Source organism: Thalassophryne amazonica, chromosome 1 (assembly GCF_902500255.1).
Source record: "Thalassophryne amazonica chromosome 1, fThaAma1.1, whole genome shotgun sequence".
Classification (NCBI taxonomy): Eukaryota; Metazoa; Chordata; class Actinopteri; order Batrachoidiformes; family Batrachoididae; genus Thalassophryne; species Thalassophryne amazonica.
In genome coordinates, this window is record NC_047103.1 from 62,488,574 (window position 1) to 62,502,700 (window position 14,127).

Consider the following 14,127-nt stretch of genomic DNA (forward strand, 5'->3'; position numbering starts at 1 on the left):
ACTCCTGTCTGATCTCTTCTGTCAATCTGTCCATTACCACTGCTAACAAAAAAGGACTTGGCTATCTTTGACTATGTTTACATGCAGCCAATAACCCTTTCATAACCGGAATATTAGCAATAACCTGGTTGCGCACGGCCATGTAAACACCCCCAAAAACCTGAATATGACCACTGGGTTACTCCTTTTCTAACCGGAATATCAGGTCATATAAACGCACATCGGAATATCCCCATAAAAAGGAAGATTATTTTGTGTTCTGCGCATGTCCTATCCGCAAGGAATCTTGGTCTTTTGAGTACGGCAACTACTTGTATGCGGTGTTCGCAACCCACCGGACACCACAGAAGCAGAGGTAAACAAGCATGGAGAAATCCAGACGTGGCAGCACAGCACCACACTTTTGGAGTGAGGAGGAAACCGAGTACTTCATTAGCATTGTGAAAGACATGAATATAATGTCTTTTATTGATGGTAGAAAGAGGAAGAAGAAATGGAAATGATGCATATTTGCGTCATGACGTTCTCCGTGTGTCTGGACGTTGTCTGTACGTCGCTGTTTAGATGCGGATATTCCAAATGATACCATTGACTATGTATACAGGAGTTACTCTGTCTGCTTAAGAATGTAAACGGGTTATTCCTAATGCTTCAGAAACCGGAATATTGACCTTAAACCGAATATTAACGGCATGTAAACGTAGTCAGTGTGACGCAATCCCAAAGGGAACAAAACAATACGAAGGCATCAAGTAGTTGCACTTTATCAGAATGCTTTATTATCAACATTCTGCATTTTGACAAAATCTGTTGCTGCACTTTTATTTTACTACCATTTTTGGCGAGTCTAATGTTAGCAAAAAATATTTCTGCTGCATTCTAAGTACATATGAGTGTGACTTGCACAATGACAGTCGGGGGGGGTCTTGCTTTAGTTACCTAAAGAGAACATCACAGATATGTAACATCAGTAGCTATTGTTGCGTAAGGCAAATGTTAGCTGTAGCGAATATTAGATATATATTATAATATGTAGAATTGCAGGTGTGAAGGATATCATTTTCACTATTTGTGGTTTTGATGTTCCACAGAGTTGGAATTACGCAGCTTAACTATCCCCAAACGGCATTTATAAGAACATTAAATAAACACAAACGGTGCTTTCAGCTAATGCTCAAGACATTTCAGTCAGAAGCTCAGCTCCACATGTCATTCTCTGTCAATAACCATCTTCATTACTACATAACATTGCACCTACGTGCACTGTATGAATACATGCACCCCCGTATAGTTGTATAAAACGATTCACAAACATTGAAACACTGAGCACGGTACCAATCTGAGCTGCTCGTCTTGAAGGGAAGCAGAGGAGAAAAGGCCAGATGATTACACAGATATCAGAGCTGCAGACACGTGTACGTGAGACCTGATGAGTAAGTCAGCGAGAAGCGTGAGTGCGAGCGTGGCTGCGAGAGGGAGGGCTGAAAGGGGAGCTGATGAATATCAAATGAAAAGAGGTCTGCGAGTTGAGCCTCGCATCTTTTTCTCGCCTGCTTAGTGTTTATGTCTGTGTGGGAGTGCGTGCACGTGAGTGTGCACATCAGGGCAGAGGTGGGGGTGTTTTGTTATTCTCTCACAGTGAATAGAACAGGAGTTAATGACAGTGTGTGCCAGCGGAGGGGGGGAGACACAAGAGGTGTGTGCACGACTGTGTGTTTGTGTGTGGGCTGTGTTCAAGCGCCACCTAGTGCCCATGTGAGGCACCTCAACTTTGAGGCAAAGCTCAAGGCCTCAGCTGATCCATTCAGAAGGTAAAAGCTAGAAATGGATTTATTGCATAACAAATTGAGTGTTAATACAACCCCTGGCAAAAATTATGGAATCACCGGCCTCGGAGGATGTTCATTCAGTTGTTTAATTTTGTAGAAAAAAAGCAGATCACAGACATGACACAAAACTAAAGTCATTTCAAATGGCAACTTTCTGGCTTTAAGAAACACTATAAGAAATCAGGAAAAAAAAATTGTGGCAGTCAGTAACGGTTACTTTTTAGACCAAGCAGAGGGAAAAAAATATGGAATCACTCAGTTCTGAGGAATAAATTATGGAATCACCCTGTAAATTTTCATCCCCAAAATTAACACCTGCATCAAATCAGATCTGCTCGTTAGTCTGCATCTAAAAAGGAGTGATCACACCTTGGAGAGCTGTTGCACCAAGTGGACTGACATGAATCATGGCTCCAACATGAGAGATGTCAGTTGAAACAAAGGAGAGGATTATCAGACTCTTAAAAAAGGGTAAATCATCACGCAATGTTACAAAAGATGTTGGTTGTTCACAGTCAGCTGTGTCTAAACTCTGGACCAAATACAAACAACATGGGAAGGTTGTTAAAGGCAAACATACTGGTAGACCAAGGAAGACATCAAAGTGTCAAGACAGAAAACTTAAAGCAATATGTCTCAAAAATTGAAAATGCACAACAAAACAAATGAGGAACGAATGGGAAGAAACTGGAGTCAAGGTCTGTGACCGAACTGTAAGAAACCGCCTAAAGGAAATGGGATTTACATACAGAAAAGCTAAACGAAAGCCATCATTAACACCTAAACAGAAAAAACAAGGTTACAATGGGCTAAGGAAAAGCAATCGTGGACTGTGGATGACTGGATGAAAGTCATATTCAGTGATGAATCTCGAATCTGCATTGGGCAAGGTGATGATGCTGGAACTTTTGTTTGGTGCCGTTCCAATGAGATTTATAAAGATGACTGCCTGAAGAGAACGTAAATTTCCACAGTCGATGATATGGGGCTGCATGTCAGGTAAAGGCACTGGGGAGATGGCTGTCATTACATCATCAATAAATGCACATGTTTACGTTGATATTTTGGACACTTTTCTGGGGATGATGAAATAATTTTTCAAGATGATAATGCATCTTGCCATAGAGCAAAAACTGTGAAAACATTCCTTGCAAAAAGACACATAGGGTCAATGTCATGGCCTGCAAATAGTCCGGATCTTAATCCAATTGAAAATCTTTGGTGGAAGTTGAAGAAAATGGTCCATGACAAGGCTTCAACCTGCAAAGCTGATCTGGCAACAGCAATCAGAGAAAGTTGGAGCCAGATTGATGAAGAGTACTGTTTATCACTCATTAAGTCCATGCCTCAGAGACTGCAAGCTGTTATAAAAGCCAGAGGTGGTGCAACAAAATACTAGTGATGTGTTGGAGCATTCTTTTGTTTTTCATGATTCCATAATTTTTTCTTCAGAATTGAGTGATTCCATATTTTTTTCCCTCTGCTTGGTCTAAAAAAGTAACCGTTACTGATTGCCACAATTTTTTTTCTTTATTTCTTATAGTGTTTCTTAAAGCCAGAAAGTTGTCATTTGAAATGACTTGAGTTTTGTGTCATGTCTGTGATCTGCTTTTTTTTCTACAAAATTAAACAACTGAATGAACATCCTCCGAGGCCGGTGATTCCATAATTTTTGCCAGGGGTTGTAGATATATATCAGTGGTTTGTAGGTGGGTTGTAGCACTAATTTAGAGATGAATGAAGACATTTTTGTTTCTCAGATAAATCAGTAAAATGTTGCCCTTTTCACTATACTTTTACTTGTTAATGTTTTGCATTAAAGCGACAGTGTGTAGGATGTAGTGGTATCTAGTGGCGAGGTTGCAAATTGCATTTTGCCGTTACTGATTTTGATTTCCGTTCACTTCACCTTTTTACTTCTTTGGCAACAGGGATTTGTGCTCCCTTGCCTTCTCTTGTGATAAGCAATATGTATGATTCTCCATTTCACAAAAATGAGGATTCTCTAATTTGGAAAGTGTAACTCGATAGATGTGAGTGTTCTGAAGTTGTGTTGTGGCAGTCATTTAAAGAGGAATGAATACATTTTTGTGTCACGCATTAATTTGTAGAATGCGTTCATTTTGCATTTATTTGTTTTCATTTTGTATAAAAGCTACAGTGTGTATGATGTAGTGCCATCAAAGTGGTAAGGTTGCAGAATGCATTATGCCGTTACTGATCCACATTTTGATTCATGTTTTTGCTTCTTTGTCAATCCATTTCACAAAAATGAGTGAGCACTAGCAAGTAGTAGACAGTGTATAGCAGGGGTGGGCAACTTGTTCCAGAAAAGGCCAAGAGGGTGCAGGTTTTCTTTGCAGCCACTGATTCCACCAGGTGATTTCACTGATGAACTGATTCCATCTGCTCAAAATGATATTAATCAGTGAAATCACCTGGTGGAATCAGTGGCTACAAAGAAAACCTGCACCCTCTTGGCCCTTTCTGGAACAAGTTGCCCACCCCTGGTGTATAGGGTATTCCTCTTCTCTTTTCTACAGTTTTCTCAACTCCCTGCAAAATACAAAAGATGGAGTAAGCATGTCCCTTTTGGGCAACTGTATCAGCATGACAGTGCCACCATGGCAGCTTCCATCAGGGAGCCCGCTTCATGTAGATATGAAGGGCTCATTCCAAGCTCATGAAAACACACTGATTTGTTGTTGAGAGTAATTATACACCAATGAAAAGATGGTTATGGATGCTGTATTGAAGTTTTTCTGATAAATGCCCCTAAATTCTACTCACTGTAACTTTAAGTCTCAGATGTAGAGGTGTGCATAACAATAATGCAAAATAACAGAAATATGCAATGTCACATATGCACAATCTTAATATCCTTTATTAAAATCATACAAAATATTCAAATTGACAAGAGCAATTTGCTTTTGCAATGTTATCTAAACTCTGACATTTTGGTGAAGACAGTGCAGAAACTGCTGCGATGTAACACCTTGTGATTTGGAGGCTATTGTGAGACCAAGATAATGTCACAGCCAATTCTTCACTCAGCTGACAATCACCACCAGCTGCCAGATAAGAGGCACGAGGAGAGCCCTGGATAATTACAGCACACATGGCTTAGCAAACTTTCCCCCGTTTGGTCCGTTCATTTTCAATGTGCCCTTGAACACAACGCACTGTCAACACACATCCATCGCAGTCGGATTACTCCAACTTTGCACCGCAGCCCCATCAAGCCCTTCCAAACAGGCTGGTGACAGTGATGCGAGGCTGTCGCACTGGATCAAGGTAATTCAGTCTGAGCACACACACCCCCCACACCCCATCCCACCCAGCCCTCCTCCTGCCCCACACACACCCACTTCCCAGCCCCCACCGGCCCCGTTGACAGTCGAGCACGCCACGACCCTGGGGCCTTCAGCATCAGCTACCCAGACCTGTTTATTTTTATCACAACAATGAAAATTAACATGATGCCGAACGCCTATGCATACTGCACGCCTCGGAGGCGAGTTGTGCGTAAAGCGCACGTGTGTATGTGCTTGTGTGTGTGTGTGGGCTGGAGTGACAGTGTCACCTTCTTATCATGAGGCCGGTGTTGTGTAGACAGGGAGATTGAGCTGAGAGATGGAGGGGCTCGGTGCTTTTTGCTGTGACAGGTATCACCCATACACAGCGATTATCAAAACAAAGATTCCACAAAGGTGTCAGAGTGAGCAAAGTGTCCCATGGCGGTTTTTCACACAAAATGTCAAAATTACTGATCAGAATGTGTCTTTGTACCTTATCTTGTCTGGTTTTAATGTCAACCAGATTTCATTCGTATTCAGATATGTATCTTGGGTTGTTTGTCTTGTGGTGTGTTTATTGTCTCCACCGCTTTATTTTTTGAAATATAGGCTGCTATGTTATATTGCTATATTTTATTAATTTAACTTTTATATATAAACAGATTTTTTTAATGCAATTTTAATTTTAATTGTACTACAACCCCAATTCCAATGAAGTTGGGACATTGTGTAAAATTGTGTAAAACAGAATACAATGATTTCCAAATCCTCTTCAACCTATATTTAACTGAATACACCACAGAGACAAGATATTTAATGTTCAGACTGATAAAATTTTTTGTGTGCAAATATTTGCTCATTTTGAAATGGATGCCTGCAACACATTTCAAAAAAAGCTGGAACAGTGGTATGTTTACCACTGTGTTACATCACCTTTCCTTCAAACAACACTCAATAACCATTTTGGAACTGAGGACACTAACTGTTAAAGCTTTGTAGGTGGAATTCTTTCCCATTCTTGCTTGATGTATGACTTCAGTTAACAGTCCGGGGTCTCCGTTGTCATATTCTGATCAGATCTTTGCTCTTGCTTGCCTCTACTGGTGGTTGGCTCTCACTGCGGTATTGTATCACTTCCTGTTCCGGAGCACAGCGGTGTTTTTCTGTATCTGTTAGCTGTTTAATCTGCGCAGTTAGATTGATCTAGTTATCTAGATTACGATTTGTTTCACAGTGTAATCTTCACGTGCCTTAACTAAAGCACTCCTTCTGCTGAATCACCTCTAAATTATTTCCACATTATTCACTTTGCGTGTTTTTAGGAATCCGCTAGCTTAGCGCAGCTACTAGCTCTTAGCCGGTTTAGCATGGCGGCTTCTCCTGTCTCTCCCGCACTTTTCTGCTCTGGGTGTGAAATGTTTAGTTATTCCTCGGCCTCCTTTAGCAGTAATGGTACTTGTAATAAGTGTAGCTTATTCATAGCTTTGGAGGCCAGGCTGGGCGAATTGGAGACTCGGCTCCGCACCGTGGAAAATTCTACAGCTAGCCAGGCCCCTGTAGTCAGTGCGGACCAAGGTAACTTAGCCGCCGTTAGTTCCCCCCTGGCAGATCCCGAGCAGCCGGGAAAGCAGGCTGACTGGGTGACTGTGAGGAGGAAGCGTAGTTCTAAACAGAAGCCCCATGTACACCGCCAACCCGTTCACATTTCTAACCGTTTTTCCCCACTCGGGCGACACACCCGCCGAGGATCAAACTCTGGTTATTGGCGACTCTGTTTTGAGAAATGTGAATTTAGCGACACCAGCAACCATAGTCAATTGTCTTCCGGGGGCCAGAGCAGGCGACATTGAAGGAAATTTGAAACTGCTGGCTAAGGCTAAGCGTAAATTTGGTAAGATTGTAATTCACGTCGGCAGTAATGACACCCGGTTACGCCAATCGGAGGTCACTAAAATTAACATTGAATCGGTGTGTAACTTTGCAAAAACAATGTCGGACTCTGTAGTTTTCTCTGGGCCCTCCCCAATCGGACCGGGAGTGACATGTTTAGCCGCATGTTCTCCTTGAATTGCTGGCTGTCTGAGTGGTGTCCAAAAAATGAGGTGGGCTTCATAGATAATTGGCAAAGCTTCTGGGGAAAACCTGGTCTTGTTAGGAGAGACGGCATCCATCCCACTTTGGATGGAGCAGCTCTCATTTCTAGAAATCTGGCCAATTTTCTTAAATCCTCCAAACCGTGACTATCCAGGGTTGGGACCAGGAAGCAGAGTTGTAGTCTTACACACCTCTCTGCAGCTTCTCTCCCCCTGCCATCCCCTCATTACCCCATCCCTGTAGAGACGGTGCCTGCTCCCAGACCACCAACAACCAGCAAAAATCTATTTAAGCATAAAAATTCAAAAAGAAAAAATAATATAGCACCTTCAACTGCACCACAGACTAAAACAGTTAAATGTGGTCCATTAAACATTAGGTCTCTCTCTTCTAAGTCCCTGTTGGTAAATGATATAATAATTGATCAACATATTGATTTATTCTGCCTTACAGAAACCTGGTTACAGCAGGATGAATATGTTAGTTTAAATGAGTCAACACCCCCGAGTCACACTAACTGTCAGAATGCTCGTAGCACGGGCCGGGGCGGAGGATTAGCAGCAATCTTCCATTCCAGCTTATTAATTAATCAAAAACCCAGACAGAGCTTTAATTCATTTGAAAGCTTGACTCTTAGTCTTGTCCATCCAAATTGGAAGTCCCCAAAACCAGTTTTATTTGTTATTATCTATCGTCCACCTGGTCGTTACTGTGAGTTTCTCTGTGAATTTTCAGACCTTTTGTCTGACTTAGTGCTTAGCTCAGATAAGATAATTATAGTGGGCGATTTTAACATCCACACAGATGCTGAGAATGACAGCCTCAACACTGCATTTAATCTATTATTAGACTCAATTGGCTTTGCTCAAAATGTAAATGAGTCCACCCACCACTTTAATCATATCTTAGATCTTGTTCTGACTTATGGTATGGAAATAGAAGACTTAACAGTATTCCCTGAAAACTCCCTTCTGTCTGATCATTTCTTAATAACATTTACATTTACTCTGATGGACTACCCAGCAGTGGGGAATAAGTTTCATTACACTAGAAGTCTTTCAGAAAGCGCTGTAACTAGGTTTAAGGATATGATTCCTTCTTTATGTTCTCTAATGACATATAACAACACAGTGCAGAGTAGCTACCTAAACTCTGTAAGTGAGATAGAGTATCTCGTCAATAGTTTTACATCCTCATTGAAGACAACTTTGGATGCTGTAGCTCCTCTGAAAAAGAGAGCTTTAAATCAGAAGTGCCTGACTCCGTGGTATAACTCACAAACTCGTAGCTTAAAGCAGATAACCCGTAAGTTGGAGAGGAAATGGCGTCTCACTAATTTAGAAGATCTTCACTTAGCCTGGAAAAAGAGTCTGTTGCTCTATAAAAAAGCCCTCCGTAAAGCTAGGACATCTTTCTACTCATCACTAATTGAAGAAAATAAGAACAACCCCAGGTTTCTTTTCAGCACTGTAGCCAGGCTGACAAAGAGTCAGAGCTCTATTGAGCTGAGTATTCCATTAACTTTAACTAGTAATGACTTCATGACTTTCTTTGCTAACAAAATTTTAACTATTAGAGAAAAAATTACTCATAACCATCCCAAAGATGTATCGTTATCTTTGGCTGCTTTCAGTGATGCCGGTATTTGGTTAGACTCTTTCTCTCCGATTGTTCTGTCTGAGTTATTTTCATTAGTTACTTCATCCAAACCATCAACATGTTTATTAGACCCCATTCCTACCAGGCTGCTCAAGGAAGCCCTACCATTATTTAATGCTTCGATCTTAAATATGATCAATCTATCTTTGTTAGTTGGCTATGTACCACAGGCTTTTAAGGTGGCAGTAATTAAACCATTACTTAAAAAGCCATCACTTGACCCAGCTATCTTAGCTAATTATAGGCCAATCTCCAACCTTCCTTTTCTCTCAAAAATTCTTGAAAGGGTAGTTGTAAAACAGCTAACTGATCATCTGCAGAGGAATGGTCTATTTGAAGAGTTTCAGTCAGGTTTTAGAATTCATCATAGTACAGAAACAGCATTAGTGAAGGTTACAAATGATCTTCTTATGGCCTCGGACAGTGGACTCATCTCTGTGCTTGTTCTGTTAGACCTCAGTGCTGCTTTTGATACTGTTGACCATAAAATTTTATTACAGAGATTAGAGCATGCCATAGGTATTAAAGGCACTGCGCTGCGGTGGTTTGAATCATATTTGTCTAATAGATTACAATTTGTTCATGTAAATGGGGAATCTTCTTCACAGACTAAAGTTAATTATGGAGTTCCACAAGGTTCTGTGCTAGGACCAATTTTATTCACTTTATACATGCTTCCCTTAGGCAGTATTATTAGACGGTATTGTTTAAATTTTCATTGTTACGCAGATGATACCCAGCTTTATCTATCCATGAAGCCAGAGGACACACACCAATTAGCTAAACTGCAGGATTGTCTTACAGACATAAAGACATGGATGACCTCTAATTTCCTGCTTTTAAACTCAGATAAAACTGAAGTTATTGTACTTGGCCCCACAAATCTTAGAAACATGGTGTCTAATCAGATCCTTACTCTGGATGGCATTACCCTGACCTCTAGTAATACTGTGAGAAATCTTGGAGTCATTTTTGATCAGGATATGTCATTCAAAGCGCATATTAATCAAATATGTAGGACTGCTTTTTTGCATTTACGCAATATCTCTAAAATTAGAAAGGTCTTGTCTCAGAGTGATGCTGAAAAACTAATTCATGCATTTATTTCCTCTAGGCTGGACTATTGTAATTCATTATTATCAGGTTGTCCTAAAAGTTCCCTAAAAAGCCTTCAGTTAATTCAAAATGCTGCAGCTAGAGTACTAACGGGGACTAGAAGGAGAGAGTATATCTCACCCATATTGGCCTCTCTTCATTGGCTTCCTGTTAACTCTAGAATAGAATTTAAAATTCTTCTTCTTACTTATAAGGTTTTGAATAATCAGGTCCCATCTTATCTTAGGGACCTCATAGTACCATATCACCCCAATAGAGCGCTTCGCTCTCAGACTGCAGGCTTACTTGTAGTTCCTAGGGTTTGTAAGAGTAGAATGCGAGGCAGAGCCTTCAGCTTTCAGGCTCCTCTCCTGTGGAACCAGCTCCCAATTCAGATCAGGGAGACAGACACCCTCTCTACTTTTAAGATTAGGCTTAAAACTTTCCTTTTTGCTTATAGTTAGGGCTGGATCAGGTGATCCTGAACCATCCCTTAGTTATGCTGCTATAGACGTAGACTGCCTGGGGGGTTCCCACGATGCACTGTTTCTTTCTCTTTTGCTCTGTATGCACCACTCTGCATTTAATCATTAGTGATCGATCTCTGCTCCCCTCCACAGCATGTCTTTTTCCTGGTTCTCTCCCTCAGCCCCAACCAGTCCCAGCATAAGACTGCCCCTCCCTGAGCCTGGTTCTGCTGGAGGTTTCTTCCTGTTAAAAGGGAGTTTTTCCTTCCCACTGTAGCCAAGTGCATGCTCACAGGGGGTCGTTTTGACCGTTGGGGTTTTACATAATTATTGTATGGCCTTGCCTTACAATATAAGGTGCCTTGGGGCAACTGTTTGTTGTGATTTGGCACTATATAAAAAAAAAAAAATTGATTGATTGATTGATATTTTGTGCTTCATAATGTGCCACACATTTTCCGTGGGTGACAGGTCTGGACTGCAGACAGGCCAGTCTAGTACCTGCACTCTTTTACTACGAAGCCACGCTGTTGTAACACGTGCAGAATGTGGCTTGGCATTGTCTTGCTGAAATAAGCAGGGACGTCCCTGAAAAAGACGTTGCTTGGATGGCAGCATGTGTTGCTCCAAAACCTGGATGTACCTTTCAGCATTGATGTGCCATCACAGATGTATAAGTTGACCATATCATGGGCACTAACACACTCCCATACCATCACAGATGCTGCCTTTTGAACTTTGCGCTGGTAACAATCTGGATGGTCTTTTTCCTCTTTTGTCCAGAGGACACAATGTCCATGATTTCCAAAAACAATTTGAAATGTGGACTCATCAGACAATAGCACACTTTTCCACTTTGCGTCTGTCGGAAATGTCTGTGGCATTTCTGCATGTTGTTGATGTATGGCTTTCACTTTGCATGGTGGAGTTTTAACTTGCACTTGTAGATGTAGCGACGAACTGTGTTAACTGACAATGGTTTTCTGAAGTGTTCCTGAGCCCACGCAATAAGATCCTTTACACAATGATGTCAGTTTTTAATGCAGTGCCGCCTGAGAGATCGAAGGTCACGGGCATTCATTGTTGGTTTTTGGTCTTGCCGCTTACGTGTAGAAAGTTCTCCAGATTCTCTGAATCTTCTGATTATATTATGGACTGTAGATGATGGAATCCCTAAATTCCTTGCAATTGAATATTGAGAAACATTGTACTTAAACTGTTGGCCTATTTTTTTTCACGCAGTTGTTCACAAAGTGATGATCCTTACCCCATCTTTGCTTGTGAATGGCTGAGCCTTTTGGGGATGTTCCTTTTATACCCAATCATGACACTCACCTGCTTCCAGTTAGGTGTTCTTTGAGCATTCATCACCTTTTCCAGTCTTTTGTTGCCCCGTCTCAACTTTTTTGAAATGTGTTGCAGGCATCCATCTCAAAATGAGCAAATATTTGCACAAAAACAAAAAAGTCTATCAGTTTGAACATTCAATATATTGTCTGTTGTGTATTCAATTGAATATAGGTTGAAGAGGATTTTCAAATCATTGTATTCTGTCCTGCCAAGAGAGCCCTTGGTTATTTACCATCTACTTAAAGGCAAAAACACACACAAAACATTTTTTTATATACAGCTATATAAATTTGGGCGTTAAGGGGTTAAAGTACCTTCAACTCAAGACCTTCATACACCAAAGCAATTTTGAACTATGGTGTATCACATACAATCAACATGATTTATTTACATCAGCCTAGGTTGATGTTCAGTCCAAGGCTTTGTCTTAGTTATATTATATGTTACCTTTACAGTACAGGCAAAAATAGGTTATAACGGGGGTACAAGTCCACTTGGGGCCTATTCCAGTGCACTCTGGTATTTAAGCCATAGAAAATGTTGAGACAATGCCAAGCAAAGGCCTCAAATAGGTTGGATATACTGGACTAATTACACATGGGCTTGTGTGAATATGATATCAACCAAAAGAGCTGCATCTGTGTTTCCCTTTAAACTGGAACAAGACAGGAGCATTGCACTGTACTATCAAGAAAATGAATACAAGTTCAATGTTTTCTGGGAGGTAACATATTAGCACTAACCTGTCAGAGCGAACAGTCGACAGTGGCCACCAAAGCTTCCTGAGGTGAAGCAGTGCAGCAGAAATGTGTGAAGCGTTTTTCATGAGTGTTTATTATATCTTTAATTTAATGATTATTTTAAATTGACTTTTTTGTCATATATTTTATGGTATGTACATTAGTGTTCAGAATAATAGTGGTGCTATGTGACTAATATATATATATATATATATATATATATATATATATATATATATATATATATATATATATATCCTGGTTTGCAAAAAAATTAAATATGTTTATTGTTGAAATGTGTCTTTTTTTTTCATGAAGGTCTATCACTTCCAAGACTGAAGAACATCAGTTAAATCGTCTGATCTTGCAATGTTTCCTCTTTGGCCTATACGCTACCTTTCCACTTTCCATCAGGTTTCAGCAAAATCAGTTCAGCAGTTTTTGTTCCCTAATACTGCAAAAAAAAAAAGAAAAAAGCTATAAGAACCTTGGTGGAGCTAACAATAATGGCAATGTCTATAATGCATTATTAAGAGTTGACTAATGCTCATTACACAGACCAGAATATAAATTTTAGAAGACACCAATGTATTATTAAATTAGCAGTTTGTTTGTTTAGTGCTCCCAAAGAGCATTGCAGTGGAAGAACCACAGGACTATTTTGGAGGACTTCATATTCTCTTGAGAGTCATTCATTCATTTTCTATATCTGTTTACTCCAATCAAGGGTCACACAGGGGCTGCCACTTATCCTAGTAGTCATAGGGTGAGAGGTGCTTACACCCTGGACAGTCTATCGCAGGGCCACTTATAGACAGACAAACACATTCATACTTGCACACACACCTGGAGGTGTTCTTTTTCTAATTATGTGGCTGTTGTGGTCTTCACTGTCATTCCAAAGTTTGTTCCTTACATCATGAGTGCAAAAGACATTTGATTCCTGGGGAACAACAAAACAACCAAAAAAAGAAAAAGAAAGAATCTCACACCCAATGCAGGTTTCTATGCATGGTTCTTTTGGAACAGGTGTGACCATGTGAAGGCTGAGTGATGGTGCCGTCTTCCTCAGGAGAACGTCAGCAATCAGTGTCACCAGGTGGATGAAGCTGAGACAGATGTGTAATGCTTTGCCTGTCTGCCTACACACACAGCCATGCACACATCGCAGTGGAAGCACGATCCTCTTTGACTGACAGGTGAAGATAAGCTTGATTAATTGGGAGGATGGCTGGGAGTAGGAGGCTACATGTAGCTTTTGTGCAGCTACTCAAATGATTTGATGACACTGCTGAACGACATTTACGGTGCATCCAGAAATTATTCAGAGTGTTTGACTTTTTTCACATTTTGTTATCTCACAGCCTTATTCCACAATGGATGAAATTCATTTTTTCCTCAAATTCTACACACAATACCCCATAATGACAATGCAAAAAATGCCTCATGCAGTGCAACACATCTCCTTCGCATAGAGTTGATCAGGTTGTCAATTGTGGCCTGTGGAATGTTGGTCCACTCCTCTTCAATGGCTGTGCGAAGTTGCTGGATATTGGCAGGAACTGGTACACGCTGTCGTATACGCCGGTCCAGAGCA